The 21063-nt window shown below is 40.0% G+C and overlaps 1 protein-coding gene and 1 long non-coding RNA gene across 2 annotated transcripts in view; both read left to right on the top strand.

Moving 5' to 3' along the window:
* The window catches only part of LOC311087311 (uncharacterized protein), a 595635-nt gene that overhangs the window by 365720 nt on the left and 208852 nt on the right, over positions 1-21063 (top strand). The window lies entirely within an intron of this gene.
* LOC311087365 lies at positions 14240-16023 on the top strand. Its single transcript, XR_014607234.1, has 3 exons — positions 14240-14335; positions 15003-15047; positions 15174-16023. It is a non-coding gene; the product is annotated as an uncharacterized lncRNA (long non-coding RNA).

Genomic DNA, 21063 nt, shown 5'->3' on the forward strand with positions numbered 1-21063 from the left:
AAAGAGTTCAAGACGAAAGAAAATTTAACTCTTTTTATTCAAATAACATTTCAACATTTAAATATAACAAATCAGAAGGACATTAACATTTAAAATTATATAATTTGTATTGCAACCAGTGTTAATTTCATTGCCGAATAATTTTCGTCATTATTTTCGTCAACATTTTTTCACAGACGAAAACGAGACGATAACTAAATAAAACTAGATTTGAATGACAAAAACAATGACGAAAATCTATTGACATTTTCGTCAACGAATAAAAACTAGACGAAAATGTTAGATAGTGACAATTTGGGAAGCGATCCAGTCTGATGTCCTACATTTGTGGTAGATGTGCACAATTGTACTGTGACGTGCTGATCTACCCAGCGCACACGAGTCTGGGAGGATGAGTAGAGCAGACATATAGATCTGAATAAGAGTGACGACGCAAAAAAAGAGCTCTATTCGGTACGGTTTTCTGTGCGCACACACCCGACCCGAAGCGTGCAGCCATTCACAGACACCTATAGCCTATACAGCGCACGAGTACAGAGCTCTCTTTCGTATCTGAATGGACAAATACACACAAATATTATGTCTAAATGTCCGTTTTGGAGAGTATTCACGTAAATTATGTCGGTTATGTCTTAAACAGTTGTGAGTGTATCGTATGTCCATCAGTGCATTGGATCCGCATGTCATTGGACATGATCCGATGTCTTAAAGGAACACTTCGACTTTTTGGGACTTTAGCTTATTCACCGTATCCCTCAGAGTTAGATAAGTCCATACATACCTTTTTCATCTCCGTGCGTGCTTTAAGTCTGTTTGACGCACCCAGCGCTAGCCTAGCTTAGCACAAAGACTCGATGTAAATGGCTACAGCTAGCATACTAATCCCAATAAGTGACAAAATAACGCCAATATTTTCCTATTTACATGTTGTGATTTGTATAGTCACAGTGTGTACAAATAACAAGGTCATATGAGACACAGCCATTTTTTAAACGTTTAAATACTGAGAACTATTTTCTCAGAAGGCGAAGCACTGCTACTTGGGCGGAGTGATGAGCGCATCACCGGAGAAGCGCCGTTCTGTCAACAAAACCAACGTGACTAACTAGCTAGTAGCGAACGTGATTCGTGATCATGGCTAACTTTGAGGACTTGTCAGAGGATTTTTATTTGGTATCAAACCAAGATCCAGAACCATATCGTTTTGAGACAGAATACACAGACGAGGAGTTACAAACTTTGGAAGCTGATAGACAATGCCGAACAGACTTAGGTCGAGGGGAGAATCAGAACGGGAATAGCCTATTATTTCACAAACAAGGTCACTGTTTCTCTTTTTCTTCATGTAATAATAGTGTCACGAAGGTTACATTACATCTAACGTTAGCTAATGGCACTGTAACAGTAGGCTAGTCATCTAAAAACATAACGGAACACTTACCGCAGCCGCAGGTGATCCACTTTGTCCTGTCTTTACTATCGATGGGATGGCCGTAACGTTATCCTTCAGCACACGTTTCATGGTCCGTGTGGCAAATTCCATTTTTTCAAAATAGTCGACCTCAGTGAAATGTTCTGAGCAAACGCGATAGTCCTTGATGATGTCTAGGTGTATTTGAAACTATATCCAGAGCAAGTAGCCATTGATTCATCAGGTCACCGTTTTTGGTTGGAATTCCCCTGTTTATTGTCGCAGCTCTTTACAATATAACGAACACCCATGATTGTAAACTTTGCATTTACTATCTAGTAATTGCTGACTCTATTACTCCAACTCAGCGAACTCTCTGCTCCTCACCACGGCGCTTCTCGGGTGCTGCGCTCATCACTCCGCCCAAGTAGCAGTGCTTCGCCTTCTGAGAAAATAGTTCCCAGTATTTAAACGTTCAAAAAATGGCTGTGTCTCATATGACCTTGTTATTTGTACACACTGTGACTATACAAATCACAGCATGTAAATAGGAAAATGTTGGCGTTATTTTGTCACTTATTGGGATTAGTATGCTAGCTGTAGCCATTTACATCCAGTCTTTGTGCTAAGCTAGGCTAGCGGTGGGTGCGTCAAACAGACTTAAAGCACGCACGGAGATGAAAAAGGTATGTATGGACTTATCTAACTCTGAGGGATAAGGTGAATAAGCTAAAGTCCCAAAAAGTTGAAGTGTTCCTTTAAAGTGACAGTGGGTAATAAACAATGCGGTCTGTGTCCTTAATATTGATCAAGCAACAAAAGAAAAAGAGAAAAGCATACACTGCTCGTTAATAGCTTTAATAAGGATTAATTATATTTAATTCATACAAATAAATATGTCTGCTTGAAAGAATAGAGAATGATGTAGGCCTATGCAAGTAGTTATAAAGAATTCATATATCATTCATTGAAAAAAAGACTGTCTTCTACTTTAGGAAAAGTGGTTTTATTTAATTTTAATATTTAATATTTTTTAAGTTACAGTAGTTAAATCTGTATCTGTATTGCACGTTCAAACTTTAAAATCATTCATATTAGCAGGTTAATATATGTTTTCTCCGGGAGTATATGGGTTTGAAAATTTTAGAGAAATTCTAAATAAATTGTTAGGGGTTAACAGTTTAGGACCCATGGACCAGATGTTTGAAAAGAAGACCCGGAGTCAGAATTATAAAAAAAATTGAAGAAAAGTTTTACTGAAGATAGTTTGCAGTTTCATCAGCAGAAGTTCGGCTTCAAGACTCACTCAGGAGTTCGTAGGCCGCCCCCTTACAGTTACAAAGATCACAGCAGTTATACCATTTCCAAGGTCTAAGCTACGTCATTGCTTACAGATTGAATGATTCTGATTGGCTAAGAAATTGATAAACAGTAATTTTCCACACATATACAGATAGACAGAAGCATATCTCCATAGATTACACTCGGACCCTGAAGTCAGACACGTCGTGACCTTCCAGGTCGCAGATTTGGGTCGCTGGGTGCCAGCATGTCTCGAACAACAACTCAGTCAATCTCCAACAATGCCAGTGGTTCCTTAACCTGTAAGCAAGAAGACTAACACACACACCAACACACATCTTTTCCAAGGTTGGATTTGGCCAAGCTCTAACTATAAACAGGAGTCTCGTCTCAAAACATCAAGATAACAAGTTCTTTCTCTCAGGATAGGACACTTTAGTCTAAATGGAAACTATAGGCTTTAACTGTCAAATGGTCCCTTAAACTATAGACTTCAATGACCCCTATGTGTTTTAACATGTTGAAGACCTTTCTCAAACACAAAACCAGTCCCTATTTAATTTCTGGAAGCCGTAATAAATAGGCAAGCATTGTTACTGCATTCAGATATCAAATACAGACATTAATGAATATATGAAAAGAACATTTCAGTAATCACACTGGTAACTTCTATAACAAAGTAAAATCTCCAGAGAAGTCATTCAACTCATTTGATATTAAGAAGGAAAAGTATTGATTGATACCTTGATTATAATCACGCATTACATATACATTGAAGCAGCAGTGGATTCCAATACACCCCCTTCAAAATGCATTTAAATTGAAACCCATTATATTTTAGTCGACTAAATCTACTGTAGATTTAGTCGACTAAAATCTTATTGTATTTCGTTGACTAAAACTAGACTAAAATTAAAACAATTCAGATAACTAAAATATGACTAAAACTAAATGGCATTTTAGTCAAAAGACTATGACTAAAACTAAATCAAAATTTGCTGTCAAAATTAACACTGATTGCAACACATTAAATGCTTCAAGAACTTAAGACGCTGAGTAAAGAATCTCTTTTTTGGAACCTTTTTGATTCATTGGACAGGGATGAACACTACTTGCATCTCAATTAACCTTTCAACATTCAAATATCACAAATAATAAGTTTCTTTTTCTGGACCCATTTAGCCACATAAGGCAGTGATGAACACGACTTGCATTTATCTAAGCTGAGGTATTTCTGAACTTCACCCAATCTTGGAGAGTCAGCTTTGAGAAGCGTGATGTTGCTGGCTCAGGCTCTGAGATCACAGCATGCACATCTTTTCTGTAGTAGAAAATTAAATCTACAGTTTGTGGCCACATGAAGAGGTTTTTGTCACCAGATTGTAGCATACAATTGACCTGCACTTCTTCTCCCACAACCTCAAGCACTTGGCCAACATAAGGCTTTTCATCATAAATGACAATAACAAACTTGCCACAAAGATCTAGATTTTCTTGTTCCCTAGGTGGTTGAGGAGGAGAGCTTGGGGGATTCTCAGTGTTGCACACAGTGCGTCTCACTCTCAGGTCTACTGTTACGGGCTTGTAACAAGGGCATGGACTCCTCTCTGTTTTCCTACAGAAGCATGACACAGTCCTGTGAGTGATCTGTGAAGGCTGGGTAGACCAAACCTGGTGTATTTTAAAGGTGCCCTTCACAGCCTCCAAGTTGTCAGGAATTAGCTCATCACACTTTTCAATGCTTTCTCTGTTTACCCAATAGTGTGTGATGCTTGAGCCTAATCTTGTGGTCAGCATCTCATAGAGTTGCTGTGGTGTCTGAAGTTCACCACCTCTTTGGACAAAGCGATCTGCTTCTCTTTTTATTGCCCCACCAATCCCATCTGGGGCCCCTTTCCCATGAGACTTTTCTGAATAATTCCAGGTCACCTTAGTGAACCCAGAAAGGAAAGGGACAGTACTGAGGAGGTAGAAGTTGTTTTTATTCCGGTACTGTGTAACCGGCCCATCACTCTGAATGTGGAGGGTTGTGATCTGTGGGAAGGTTTCACGAAGCTCTCCTAAGATGGGCTCTAGATGTGCCCACACCGCCCGCTCGTCATGGCGCAGGCTGTCAGAGAGTGTTGCATAGGACTTTGTTCCATGCACAGTGTACAGGACTGCTGTGTGGATAGTCGCTTGCTGTCTGCTACCTCCAAAGTGAAATGCCTGAACCTCTGTGTTCAGCTTACATGCATAATTCTCTGAGAAGTCAACATGCAGAACAGCTTCAAACCCTGTGATGTTTTGTTTAAGGTAGCGGAACTGCTCTGCCTGGTGCAGCCAGTTAAACTGATGTATCGCCAAGGACTCTAACTTCTGAGAGAAAAGCTCCATCAAGTCCTTGATGGTTCCACTATAGATCTGTTTCACCATGTTGCCAAACATTCTCTCTCCATTTGTGGAAGTTACCCTCTACCACTGCTCCCAGGTGACTTCTGAGCTGCTCTCTGTCTCAGGGAATTCTACCTCCTCAAAGCAGCACTTGGCACAAACACGGTCCATACAGTCCTTATTTTTTGGATCACACACTATCATAACCAGCAGCTCAGAAATGCTTTTTGTTTTCAACAGCCCTCTGCTGTAGAGCTTGTTGGCCAGCAGGTGGACATTTTCGTGGTCCATGCATGCACATGTGTCCCGATCCTTGGCTTTTGGCTCAGTGACATAGAAGGGGCGTCTTCTAGCAAACTGCCTGTAAGATAGGTGGAGGCTCTTCTTCATTTCACTATTGTACAGCCCATGGAGCTCTGTGAGTGGCTTTGTGAGAATTCTTCGCTGTTCTTTTATTTTGTTTTTTGTGATGGTATCTTTTTTCCCTGGTAAAAGTCGACTATTCTCATCTCTAGTCAGAAAACTAACAACAGCCAGCTTTCTCTCTTTTGCCAGTTTCTTCCCCCCTTTTGGCTTGAGCCTCTCACTGTGGCTTAACCGTTCTTTTGCCCTCGTCTCACCTTTTCTGGCCCTTTCCTTTTCTTTTCTCATCTTTGCAAGTTGTTTCCTCAGATTTATGTTTAGCTTTCTTAATTCATGCTTCTCAGCCTGCAGTCGTTTACAACGTTTCTCAGCTTTCTTTTCTCTATCTTTTCTCTCTGGTGTGGAGGACATCTGTGGATGGAAATACTCATTTTGAGGTGGAGCATCCACCACCACACACCCCCCTGGACTCTCTTGCTGCCCCTCCACTCCTTCTACATCTGCTGGATCTGGCAGAGTGTTCTCTATGGATTGAGGTGTCAGGTCCAACATTGCCTTCTCCATCTTTCTTCTCTCCCTGTATCCTCTGGATGCAGCCTTCCACTTGTTTCTCAGATTATTCCTCTCCCTCTCTGATAACTCATCTGACTTCACATTTGGATTCTTCCCCTCATGCTTTCTTTTTTGGTAGCTGAAACAATAGTGTACAGAGTTGTTCATCAACAACAAGATAAACATTCTACACCTGTGCTCTTTCCTCCTTATCCTGAACCTACTCTCTTTAGAGAACAGCTGTTTCGGTGACCAATGTTTAATAGCTCATTGTAGCATACAGTCTAAACTGTTTATTTGATCTACCCTGGTCTCCTACTTTCTGTAGCTCTAGTGACTCTAGCTCACTGCTACAGAAGCTCTTTTTTCTTTACCTCTCTCTTTTCCTTGCAAGATACTCTGCTCTTGCTGCAGGGTCGGAGTTGACTTTCTGTCTATAACGAGCAGTCTTCTCTTTGCTTGTTAATCGTGCCATCTAGGAAATAGGTAAAATAGGTTAAAACTTGTTTTAAATGACTAATACATGTATAGTACCATAAATAGAATGTCATTGTGTAGTTTTTTATTTATTTATTTATTTATTTTTTACATTTTTCCTGTAGGATTGTACTACAACAAAAAAAATATTTTTTCTTATACCAAGGTTATACCAAGATGGCGCCTGTGTGTTCGGCTGGCCGTCGGTCCCTCTCGTGTTTATTTCTATGGATCTATTTATGGATGTTTACCTGTGCTGCGTTCCAAACCGCATACTCAATGAGTAGGTACTCAATTTCAATAAGTACTTACTTAACGAGTGCTAAAAGAAAAAGTAGGTACTTTATAGCCAGATCTCGTTGAGTATGAATGTGAACCGGACATCTGCCATGTTGACGTTATCATGTGACCTACGACGCGTTATCACAAGCGCAACAACTTAAAAGATTTGAACGACACGTTTAATTCATCTATCTGTAAATATCTTGATATTGATTAAACTTGCTCATTTTGTGGTCTTTTTGAAGAAACTGCTGCCCATTTATTTTGTGAATACATTTAGGGTTGATTTAAGTTCTTATATTTAACCCTACCCTACTAATGTGACCCACCGTTTTATCCTTAACGATATTTATTTTTATAACGAAATCCCAAAATTGTCATCTCTTGAATATGTTGTTGATTTCTTTATTTTATATCCAAACATTTTCATCCATAAGCAAAAGTGGCTTACTGCTTTGTTTTCCTCTTTTTCTTGTTAAATTTAACTCTCGTTTCATCCCTCAGGCTTATAAATAACAAAAAATGCATTTTTTAAATGTATTATATCATTAATTAAGAAAATATATATTAAGATATTCAACCTTATAGGTTATTTTTTCTTGTGTATAAAATCTCATATTATGTTTGCAAACCCATGATATATATATATATATATATATATATATATATATATATATATATATATACACATATATATATATATATATACATGCATATATATATATATATATACCTCATAACATCAGTAACTGGACAGCCCTACCTAGAACGGTTTTCCTCAGCGTTTGTAATGTCTGCACAAAGGAGACGTTGGGCAGCTGTGTGAAGATTCGCCTTTGGAGAAAACTGTTGATTTTATACTCGAAAAATTTAAGTATCATTATTAAAAATTAATTTTACCCCAGAATGAATTGCATTGCTATCCCACCCCAAAACATACAATAATAACAACTTGTGCTGACCAATTAATTATATTACTTTTTACTGAAAATGATATAATTCAATAAAACAAACAAAATGTAATGTATGTCATTTGAAATAGCTATGTATGAATACACTCTAGATGTGTATGTGAACATATCTACATTTTCATTCAAACAATAAATAAAGCATTAATTAAATAATTGTATTTTATTTACTGACAACAATGAGAAATATTACCGTAATAAATTAGTCAAAGAATGAATCAAAGTCACCATCACACAATAAACAAATGCATATACAAGTCAACACATGAAACAAAGCTTTATTCAAACTACAGTCATGTATGTAGACTAGTTTCGCTGAACCCCACATCCTTCTGCCATCTCAACACAGCGGTTCCCATTCTTCAGCTTTATTCTGATGAATCAGCTGACCGCCAGAGGTGAGCCGTGCCTTCGTGCCGGAGGTTGTTGCGTGATGTGTTGTGCTTCACAATCTGAGGCAATAAGGGCAGGTGGAGTGATGGAGGGTCTCATAAGGGCAGGTGGAGTGATGGAGGGTCTCATAAGGGCAGGTGGAGTGATGGAGGGTCTCATGAGGGCAGGTGGAGTGATGGAGGGTCTCGTAAGGGCAGGTGGAGTGATGGAGGGTCTCGTGAGGGCAGGTGGAGTGATGGAGGGTCTCGTAAGGGCTGGTGGAGTGATGGAGGGTCTCATAAGGGCAGGTGGAGTGATGGAGGGTCTCGTAAGGGCAGGTGGAGTGATGGAGGGTCTCATGAGGGCAGGTGGAGTGATGGAGGGTCTCGTAAGGGCAGGTGGAGTGATGGAGGGTCTCATGAGGGCAGGTGGAGTGATGGAGGGTCTCATAAGGGCAGGTGGAGTGATGGAGGGTCTCGTAAGGGCTGGTGGAGTGATGGAGGGTCTCATAAGGGCAGGTGGAGTGATGGAGGGTCTCGTAAGGGCAGGTGGAGTGATGGAGGGTCTCATGAGGGCAGGTGGAGTGATGGAGGGTCTCATGAGGGCAGGTGAAGTGATGGAGGGTCTCGTAAGGGCTGGTGGAGTGATGGAGGGTCTCATAAGGGCAGGTGGAGTGATGGAGGGTCTCATAAGGGCAGGTGGAGTGATGGAGGGTCTCATGAGGGCAGGTGGAGTGATGGAGGGTCTCATGAGGGCAGGTGGAGTGATGGAGGGTCTCATGAGGGCAGGTGGAGTGATGGAGGGTCTCATAAGGGCAGGTGGAGTGATGGAGGGTCTCATGAGGGCAGGTGGAGTGATGGAGGGTCTCGTAAGGGCAGGTGGAGTGATGGAGGGTCTCATGAGGGCAGGTGGAGTGATGGAGGGTCTCGTAAGGGCTGGTGGAGTGATGGAGGGTCTCGTAAGGGCTGGTGGAGTGATGGAGGGTCTCATAAGGGCAGGTGGAGTGATGGAGGGTCTCATAAGGGCAGGTGGAGTGATGGAGGGTCTCGTAAGGGCAGGTGGAGTGATGGAGGGTCTCATGAGGGCAGGTGGAGTGATGGAGGGTCTCATGAGGGCAGGTGAAGTGATGGAGGGTCTCGTAAGGGCTGGTGGAGTGATGGAGGGTCTCATAAGGGCAGGTGGAGTGATGGAGGGTCTCATAAGGGCAGGTGGAGTGATGGAGGGTCTCATGAGGGCAGGTGGAGTGATGGAGGGTCTCATGAGGGCAGGTGGAGTGATGGAGGGTCTCATGAGGGCAGGTGGAGTGATGGAGGGTCTCATAAGGGCAGGTGGAGTGATGGAGGGTCTCATGAGGGCAGGTGGAGTGATGGAGGGTCTCGTAAGGGCAGGTGGAGTGATGGAGGGTCTCATGAGGGCAGGTGGAGTGATGGAGGGTCTCGTAAGGGCAGGTGGAATGATGGAGGGTCTCGTAAGGGCAGGTGGAGTGATGGAGGGTCTCGTAAGGGCAGGTGGGGTGATGGAGGGACTCGTCCATGGCACTATCTCCAGGATTTAGCTCTGGGCTCTTCATCCTCAGTGCTCACACCAGCCTGCTGACATTTCAGATCCTACAAAAATGCACAAACAACACAAAAGCAGTAATTTTAATCGCACAATGTCATTTGATTTCAGTATTATTTAGAAGACAAAAACGCTTTTTTTCCACAAATGCCGCCATCATCTTCCCTTGCAGGTCCTGCTCCACCACAAAAGATCTGCAGCAAATGTGCAGAAATCAAGAATCAAAAAAGTGCTGTAATAGCTCTGTTTGAAATTACAATAATTAAAATAAACTACAACTTAAGATTTAAATATTTATTCATTTCTGTAATGTCACAAAGCCTTTGATGGCAGCATTCAGCTTCATGAGCCACTCTCCACCGGATAAACACACATCTGTTCATCTGACCCTGTGACATCCAGACAAGATTCACATAACCTCTGTCATTTATGAACTCAACACTACATTTACATGTTAAGATTGTTTTAACTTTTTATCCAACATAAATGTTCCTCAATTTATCAACAGTAATGGACAAATAAAATAGATAACTTATGTTTAGTTACTTTATAGATTTGTTCTACATAATAGCACACATTCATCAGTCAGATGCCTATTTCATATCTATTAGATGTAGTAATCTGCAATTCTTATAGAAGATTTTCTTGCCAGATATTAAATAGACATTTAGTAATTGTATTTAATGGCGCGTTTCCACCGAGCGGTACGGTACGGTACGGTACGGGTCGGTACCCTTTTATTTGCGTTTCCACTGCCAAAAGTTGAGAATGGTACCAAAAAGCCGAACCGTACCGTACCACTTTTTGGGTACCCTTCCGTTGGGGTACCTAGCACAGTGGTACGGTACTAAAAGGTGGAGCTAGACTCACTGCAGGACGTTGATTGGTTGACAGAGAATCGTCACTTGCGCGTGCTACGAGGGGAATGACAACATAAGAAGCGCCATTTTTTTATATACAGTTTAATATAATATACTGTTACTGTGTCACGAAATGTAATTTTAAGAGTTTTTCAGGCGAGAATGTAGTTGTTTAAAGCTCTAATCTGTGGTTTATTTATAAAGATGATTTGTTTTTCCCCGGTTGTGAGATCCATGCGATCAGCGGGCGCTCGGCGCTCATGTTTCCCGGCTGGATGAGCCTTTCCTCGGCTAAGTTAGTTCTTCTGACGTTCGCCGATGACTCCGACGGTAGTGGTTAAACATGAGATATAATTCGTCTTGTGCAGACCTAACGGGCGATCTTTGGTCTCGTGAACATATAATTCGTTCCCTGTCAATCGTTTTGACTGAGGGCTAAGTTTAGTTTCATATTATAGGCTATTTGTATTTAACTTTACTGTTGTAATGTTAGACTAGCGCAGCATTTGGACATTTGACTGAATTGTTTGCTTTATTTCTTATTGTATAGCTTCTTGTACCTTTTACTTAAACTTTTATATTGGCTATTATTGATAAAACTGAAATTTTACAAAAAGAAATATGGTTTCTTGTCATTTTCTTATTACAAGATTATCACTGATGTTTATTGCAACATTTGTACAAATGCATATATTGCCTGTAATGTGTAATTTTTTTTATTATTTAAACGAAAAGAGGTAACGTTAGGGTTGTGTTTTAAATCGTTTTGTTATAAATAGAATAACGTATAACGTGCAGTGAATAATCAATATGCGTTGCGCATGAACCACATTTGTGTCCCTATAATGTTTAATTTATTTAAATGAAAACGAAAAGAGGCAGAGTAGTGTTTTATAACATATTTCGTTTTATTGTTGCTTAAATTTGTACATACAGAGTAACAGAGATAACCGGAGTAGCAGAGCGAGCTGAGTGACGCTTTTAAGAACGCGCTGTACCATGTGCATGTAGGAGTGAGTCGCACATGGCAAGTACAAACTTTGCGTACTTAATATTGAGAAAAGCCTAATGTCGGCGCTTGTCTTCTTGTGACAAACATGTCGAGGAGCAAGAACAAGATCTGCTGTATGTCATCCATTGTAGTTTACTATGTTCTTCTTCGCGCGAAAATTACGTCGATCGAAACACCACGCCTATCAAGTAAGGGTACTGTTGGCAGTGGAAACGCTAGCCAGATCATGGTTAACAGACCCGAACCGTACCGTACTGTACCGTACCGTACTGTACTGCTCAGTGGAAACGAGCCATTAGATGTATACGGTTTAAAATGTATGCAAATCCACTTTGGAGACGTATGTGTCCTTACTGGAGCTCCTCTGTTAGCTACATAATAAAATGTGATTTACAGCAAAATCACAAATATATAGCGTCTTTACATCTTCAACAATTCAACAGTTTACTGTACAGTAGTTCAACACATGCGATCATTTGATTTGTAATACTCACATTTGAGTCTCGTCCGTCATCCTTTCCGTCACGTTCGAGTATGACCTATCCTTCTTCTTCTTTTTTATGACGTATCCTCTCGCGTGGCCTCCTGGGATAGAAGAGTATCCATCGGTTGAGCACTCAAAAATCTGGCCTGAAGCAGTAAGCCATCCGGGAACTTCTCGCCTACTCTTTTATGAATACTGATGTTTGGAACGTACTGCTTCCTTCACGTACTGTTTTCGCCTACTATATAGTAGGAAAGTAGGCATATTCGAACGCACTTAAGTCCGAATCTCGCGATAATTAGTACGTCACCCAGGTAATTCTCGCCTACTCTTTTGGATTCATACATATTTTTTCGCTCGCCTACTCTTTTCCCCATACTAAATAGTAGGGAAGTATGCGGTTTGGAACGCAGCCCTGGACTTTAAATTGCTGCACACGCCTGGTCTATGACCGCCAGTCACTACTGAACATTCGTACCTCTTTTATGGACATGTACAAGCAGGATGCAGTACACGTTTTTAATCAAACGTACAGAAGCTTCACTACAGATACTTTGGAGTGTATTCGCCAGTGGCCTCTCATCACCTCGCGGAGAAAACGCAGGAGGAAACGCGGGAGTCGGGGTGGACGCATCATCAGATTGAAAGCACATCTTCGAGCTGGGATTGATCTAAATCCGCATCGCCTGTCGCGTTATGGTGGATATGTTGCCTGGCGACTGCGAGCGCTGGCCCATCAATGGCTTCAACCTATTATTCCCTTGCGCCCGTCTCCTGCCTATTTGGATGGCTTCCCTCGGATCGGCTTTTGCCATCGGCAAAATGGCGTGACTCCTGGAAATCTACGTTCATTGAGGAAAGCCTCGTTTTCCCTCGATGTTATTCCTCCGCCTAAAATGGCTCTGATCAACGCCCGTTCCTTGGTGAACAAAACCTTCCTGCTCAACGACTTTTTCTCCTCTCATAGTTTGGATTTTATGTTCATCACTGAATCCTGGACTAAGGTTGGTGATCTAACCCCTTTTTCTGAATTAGTTCCAACTGACTGTTCGTTTTTTAACTCCCCCCGTCCAAACAGACGAGGGGGGGGGATAGTGACTATTTTTAAAAACTCATTCTCTGTGCGATGCCGATCAGTTCCTGTCAGTGCATTTTCTAGCTTTGAAGCTCAGCTACTTCATTTAGACTGGAATGGCCCTATTTTACTAGGGGTGATTTACCGTCCCCCACACTCATTACAGGACTTCATTCAGCAATTTACAGAATTCATTGGTAATATCACCACAACCTATGACCGTTTTTTATTGGTGGGTGATTTTAATATCCACGTTTGCTGTCAATCGAACACCCTATCTAAGGATTTCCTCAGCCTCATTGAATCTTTCAACCTAGTGCAGTGGATCAACGACTCCACTCACATTCATGGTCACATCTTGGACCTTGTACTTTCCTATGGGATGGCAATCAGTGATGTTGTTATATCTGATTTTATGCTTTCGGACCATAAGCCGATATTATTTTCTACATCTCTCCCTTGCATTTCTCACTCCACTATTGCAGATATAAGACTGTCTCGGCCCTATTCCCCTCAGTTTGGATCTAATTTTAACCCCCTGAGGTCGGCTGTCGCGCCGGCACGATAGGCTCGTTTTTTTTCCTTATCAGTGCAAACAAAATCAAAATTCTAATATTAATTTTTATCTTATATGCTTGTGTTGTACATCAATCGATCCTGTTAAGTGTGTATTTTTTTTGTGCATACTCATAATAAAAACAAAGTGTTGTGCTTTTCGCCAAATAAAGAAAAATAAACATGATGCGCGTTCTGCCGTCTCTCTCAATGTGAAACTCATTCTGAAACGCGACAGAAAATGACCTGTAACTCAGCGAATGTTTGTCACACAGACTTAAAACACATGTCTATACAACGCTTGGAGTCTCTATTTTTAAAATATGTAAATTATATAAAAAACAAATATTCTCTGTTTAAGTAATCCGTAAGAAAGCAGCGACATGTACAGTTTCTCAAACACATCCTAATTAACTATAATGTGACCACACCCACACGCGCACGAGCGATTGACATGCAAATGATCCACGCGGCAGAACGCAGACCTGTAAACGCCCTCATCACCTCAAAACAAAGAATAAGAGACTTCGGTAACTTACTCCTCTCTGCTTTTCATCGAGTGTGAAGATGTGCTGTGCTGTGCTGTTTACCTTGTGCTGTGCTGTGCTGTTTACCTTGTGCTGTGCTGTGCTGTTTACCTTGGGATTTACCTCAGAAGAACGCGATTTGAAGATGAGAAGATTTTTAAGGTAAGACATGTTAAACTGGTCATGCCAGATTAAAATGTATGTTATGAAATGAGTTTGGAGTAAAAACATGAACTAAGCCTAATATCGTACATGTATATGCATCTATAAATAGACAGAAACATGTTAAAATGTGAACTAGACTGGTAGGCAACCTTTCAGTGCTAAATTTATATACTTCATATATATTTCACTCAGTTTTGATTAGCTTATGACACTGAAATAATGCTAAAATACTTCTTTATGCGTAATGTAGCTTGTTTGCGAATATCTACTAATGTGATTTAGTGCAAATATGTTTCAGCCTCCGGTAAAATATGTGATATAGCCTACTGTCTACATTATATTTTTATATAAATGCTCGATTTTGGTTAGCCTAAGACACGCTTCAATACTGCCTTATGCACAGATGTTTGTGAATACAGGTGTAAATGTTTGAAATGTAGTGATGTGTGTCGTTCGCGAACGATCCGTTCATTGCGTGTGTCACTAAATGCGTGCGGATACCCATCAACAGATACTCGCGGTGACGCGGTCTATGGCCCATAAATAGATATTTCTCCGTTCTATGGCCCATCAACTATACATTGTTTGTCCATAACCATCACTTGCTCAGCAGTTTACTTTGTATAATGTATGCTAAAAGTTTTATTTTGATGTTGTTTTTTAGGAATGTGAACCTTCAGTTCTCAGTGCGATCGAGAAATCATACAGAGTAAGTGCATAGACGTAATATTTTACAGATGAAATGTAGCCTAATTGTGTTTACATCGTCATAATATAAAAGTAGCCTACCTATTCTTGTGTGAAATGACAAAAAACATCCATTCTGCTTATACAGGAGACACTGCGCAGATGAGGGTGAAAACACAAGATACATGGAGGACAAAGACATTTCCATGTCCTGCACCTGTGACTGCATACAACAAACTCATGGGGGGTGTTGACCTGTCTGATCAGCTGATACAGTACTACACAACACAGCACATAACCATGAAGTGGTACAGTAAGATTTTTCTACACTTCTTGGACATTGCTTCCACCAACTCTTTCATTGTGCACAAAGAGCTACATGGTAACTTGTCACATAAAGAGTTTATGGAGCAACTTATAACAGAGCTCTGTGGTGTGTCACAGAAAACGGCAATGAGTTTTAAATCAGTGTTGGAAACCGTTGTGCTGCTTAATATATATTTTTTATAACCTGTAATAGTTTTTTCAGGATTCTTTGAATAAAAATATTTTTTTATAAAAAAACAAAAGTTTGGTCTTTTTTTCTTTCTTTTTTGGAAAGGATGTAAGTGATAGTAATAACTTTAAGTCTTTCCATTGTTAGAAAAGATTTCTATTTTGAATAAATGCTGTTCTTTTTAACTTTTTATTCATCAGTGAATCATTCTTAGGTCATCATTCTTTGTTCAGGCTGCCTCACAGCACCTTGATGGCCCATTAGCCATGGGGGGAGTGTCTTTAGTCACACCCCTGGTGTGAATCACATTAATATTCATGGCCCACGCATACAGCAGTGCTGACACAAAAACTGACATGCAAAATTAAAATCGTTATATTGTTGTTTGTGAAAGAGTGGTCAGAATGATTTTCACCTCATTTTGTAGAAAAAATTCTAGCCTACAAGAATAGTAATTCCAAAGTCTTATGGAAAACTATTCAGTATGTGTTAAATGGCCTTATTGCAGTGACAATGTTTTTCCCAAAACATACTAACCACGCATATTTTTTTTTTCTATAAAATGCAAACATGTACATCCATTTTGCTCACATATTATTGTAGCAGAGTTTGTGCTGAATACAACAAAATTACATGTTGGCCAATAGTATGTTGTAAGTAGCTGAAATAAGCACAAATGTCAGGTCATGTCAAAACATCTCAAGGGCCCCAAAAACACCTCAGACTCCAGAGGGTTAATGAGCACTTTGTGAAATCCTCCTCACATTTGCTTTTGGATTCACCGCTACTGGACTTAGATGCCGACCAGCATCTCGGTCTGTTAAACTCTGCTTGGCTGAATGCCCTAAATGAAACTGCTCCGCTTAAGCCTTACAAACCTAAACCTAAATCTGAACCGTGGCTCAATGTGGATATTCGTCAACTAAGACAAGTCAGCAGAAAGGCTGAGCGCAAATGGAAAAAGGACGAGTTACATATTTCACTCCAGCTGTTCAAAGCCAGTTTGTCGACCTACCAGAATGCTGTAAAGTCGGCAAAAGCCACATATTTCTCTGACATGATTATGGCAAACCACTCTAGACCAAAGGTTTTATTCTCTGTTATCAACTCTGTTTTAAACCCTCCGGTAAATACATTGCTTGGTGCTTCTGACGAGCTATGTGAAAGCTTCTTGAGATTCTTCATTGACAAAATATCTAATCTGAGATGCAAAGCTAGTCCCTCTCATAGTGAACACTCTAGTCAGTTGTTGAATTCTGTTACCTGGGATACTTTTGAACCAATCACTCTGAATCTCCTCAAAGAAATTATAGCAAATATGAAACCTTCGTCCTGCTCTCTCGACATCATTTCTCCTAAGTTTCTTAAATTAATTGTTGACTCAGTAGGGCCAGGTTTGGTGTCATTTGTAAATAAGTGCCTCCTCATCGGCTCCATCCCTGCTGCCCTTAAGGTGGCCACAGTCACACCGTTACTCAAGAAGCCTTCACTAGATCCTGCCGTGCTAAATAACTTCCGTCCTATCTCTGCATTACCTTTTGTTTCGAAGGTGTTGGAAAAAGTTGTTCTTGGCCAACTCCAGTTTTTCCTAAAGTGCAATGATATTTCTGAAAAATTTCAATCCGGTTTTAAGTCTGCTCACAGTACTGAATCTGCCCTTTTGAGAGTTTTAAATGACATCTATTTATCCACGGATACTGGTGACTCTGTGGCTCTTGTACTTTTAGATCTATCAGCAGCTTTTGATACTGTCGACCACTCTATCCTGATATCCAGATTAGAGTATTATGTGGGGCTAAAAGGTATCGTCCTCCAGTGGTTCCAGTCTTACCTCTCGGGTCGAACTTTCAGAGTAAAGTTAGGAAATTGTTCCTCTTCCGTTGCCCATCTAACCTGTGGTCTTCCTCAAGGATCCATCTTAGCGCCATCTCTTTTTTCTCTCTATATGTTACCACTGGGCACTATTCTAAGAAGACATAGGGTATCCTTTCACTGTTATGCAGACGATACACAAATGTATGTACCAATCAAGAGAAATGATCCTGCCGCCCTCTCATCATTATTAAGTTGTCTAGATGAAGTTAAATCTTGGCTGGACAAAAAATTTTTATTTCTAAATGAAAACAAGACTGAGATCATTGTCTTTGGGTCCACTGTTAATCCTCAGGCTGCCACTCTCGACCTAGGCAGACTATCGGCTTTTAGATCCTCACGTGTACGGAACCTGGGCGTTCTACTAGATGAGTCTTTAAACTTTGATAAACAAATCTCCTCTGTAATAAGCTCTAGTTATTATCAACTTCGTCTGCTGTCGAAAGTCAAACCTTTCCTTAATCACAAAACTCTTGAGATGGCTATAAATGCCTTTATCTCCTCACGCTTAGACTATTGCAATTCACTTTACTGCGGTATTTCGAAAACTCAAATTGCGCGTCTCCAAATAGTGCAAAATGCTGCTGCAAGATTCCTCTCAAATAGTCGGAAAAGTGACCATATCACCCCAATTCTGAGGTCTCTTCATTGGTTACCCATTAATTTCAGAATCGATTTTAAAATCCTTTTATTTGTATATAAATCTCTATGTAGCCAAGCACCAAGCTACCTATCTGAATTGTTACAACCCTACACCCCATTAAGAAGTCTGAGATCGAGTGATAAGAACCTGCTATTAGTCCCACATTCCAGACTCAAACGCAGAGGTGATCGAGCATTCGCTGTGGTTGGGCCTCGGCTGTGGAACAATTTGCCCTTAGTAGTTAGGACAGCCCCTTCCGTGATTTCTTTTAAGTCACTTTTAAAAACGCACTTGTTTTCCCTGTCCTATAATTAAGGATGGTTAGTTTTACTATTTCTCTTTTGAGTCTTAAGGTTTTTTTTTTTTTTAATTGATTTGTCTGATATTGTTGTGCCATTTCTGTTTTCTTATTTCTTATTTTTTATTTTTGTATTCTGACAATGCTTTTGCTACTCATGCGTAAGGCTGCTGTATCTGTGCTGTGCTCTCATGTATGGTATTATTGTTTTAATCTTGTAGTTCTGTAAAGCACTTTGGTCAGTCAGTGGCTGTTATAAAATGTGCTATATAAATAAAATGAACTTGAACTTGAACTACAACAAAAAATAAATGTTTATCCCTATAAAAGGAATGGAAAATGGCTGAATTTTAAAAAAAAGATAAAATATACAAATAATTATGCTTAAACAATTAACTCTATAAATTTACAAAATTAAAACTACAAATATATGACATATATCTATCATTTAAAACACTCAGCAGTGGTCGCCCCACATGATACTCGGTCGCCCCATATGATGTTTTCAAGTTCACTCAAGTATAACAGGCTAACAGTTAGCCTCAGAAACCAAACTAGCTTCTTCTAGTGACAAAGCACTATCAAATTTATCATCAAAATATAGATTTGTGGGAAAAAAATTATAATTCACAGTTTTGGGGTGGTCGCCCCACATGATGACCAAAAGTGACGACGACATTACAGCAGTTAAAAAACAGCTTTATCTTACTATATGAGAGAGACTGATTTACCTTACAGTTGTTTCCAGGGGGTCTTCACTTGTGTCTGGCTGATGCAATATCCCATCCTTGAGATGTTTTTCAAAATAAAGGTCCCAAAATTGTGGTTTGTTGATGGTCGCCCCGGATGATATGGATAGAATCAACTTAATTCGGACAACATTCGTTTGTATATCATGATAGAAATATATGTGCAAATGCTTTATAGTTTTGTCAATGGATGTAAAACATGTTTGAAATTATGCCAACTAGGAAAAGGGATATATTTAAGTTGATTTAAACTGTTTTTAAACCAGTTGTCCTAACAAAAGTCAAGGCTGGACGGTCGCCCCATATGATGTTTTGGCACTTCGGATAGCAGAAAAATGATGAAAAACTTAAAAATTTGGAGAAGTTAGAGTGGTTTAGTAGGTGAAGAAGGTATAACAAGTAGATGAGAAATTTTTATGTATTTTTTATTTTTTTCTGCAAAATAAAATTAACCCGGACAGAAAAAGGGGGCGTCACGTCATTGACCCAGATATATACACTAGATGTCGCTTGGCTACGGTTTCGTTCCAATGAACTGCAGTAGCCAAGGCGACATCTATGTATATATCTATACCCGCCCGCGCCGTCAGATCATTTGGACGTGTGCTGTTTTCAAGAGATAACAACGATATAAATACTGTTCGTTTTCTCACACAAACCGCTCGTTTCGTGTCTTAGGCCATCAATGTGTACTTATGATGGGGAATTGTTTCATTTGGACGATGGGGAACTGTTTTAATTTGGACTCTGTGCTTGTGTTTTGAGCCAGTGACCATAGACCTGCATTATATGACTGACAGACAAGAACGGTTTGACCTAAAAATACCAAAATTGAAACTACTGCGGAAACAAAGACACCTACATCTTGGATGCCCTTGAGGTAAGCTAAAACATATCAAAAATTAATTTCAAAGTGAACTATCCCTTTAATAATGTGATATTGTGTGAACAGAGGCGTCAGCAGTCGACAGCGAGAGCAGTGGCATCCGGACAGTTTAGAGGAGCACACAAGCTCACAACGGGGAGAACATTAGCAGTGAAGCTTACTTGACAACAATAGTTAATATATCAATATCCTAACGAATAGAAATAGCCTTAAATAATGAATAGTTATCGTCATCTTTCCGTCTCTTATGTGAAAGCCTCATCTGTATAGCCTTTACATGTGCGTTAGCAGCTACCTTTTACAGTTTTACGTCATCAAATTGCGATCAGATCTGTGAAATTTTGTGACTACTGATCGAGTCATAGAATGTAATTATCGGCCGATACCGATCTGCGATCAATCAACAGAGCATCACTAGTAAATATTATGAAGGCATCTTTACACAGCCGAGTTATGCGTGCGATAACTGAGGCTGAGCTCTGAGTTTATCAGGACAGCGATTGGGGTCTGCCCTCGTCCCCCTGTTGTGTACGGGGGGTTGGCATCAGGAAGCCATAAATAACTGTGTAAATTACAGTCATGATGCGACAGAAGTAGCAACAAGTCCTGCATGTCACCAGAGAGAATTCACTCAAAATATTATTTGACGGTACTGTTCAGTTTATTTAAAAAAAAAAAACTTCATTTAACACCGTTGTATTAGCTTTCTCATTCAAACACAATGCATTGCGTTACACTGACTTGAAACAGTTGCGATACTCAATATTTTCATGTTGAAAGAACATGTTTCAGTTAAGTAGACCAAAATAACATTTGATGCTTGATCAATTTACTGAAGTAAATGAAGTTAATCCAGTTAATTTCCCCCTTCCCATCATGCTTTGCACAGGACTGGATAGGGGTGTAAATTTTGAAATAAAATGTCATTTTATATGTTTTTTATCATCATGATAAAAAAATGGTGACTTGTTAATGTTTAATGTTCTTTTATGTTTATATTTTAAAAGAGATTTTGATAGTGTTTTTTGAGGTTACCATTGTGGTGAAGTGTAGACCATGTGCTTGGGGTGAGGACGTGCTAACAACAATTAAAG

Source organism: Abramis brama (genome assembly GCF_963993115.1).
Source record: "Abramis brama genome assembly, chromosome: 7".
NCBI lineage: Eukaryota > Metazoa > Chordata > Actinopteri > Cypriniformes > Leuciscidae > Abramis > Abramis brama.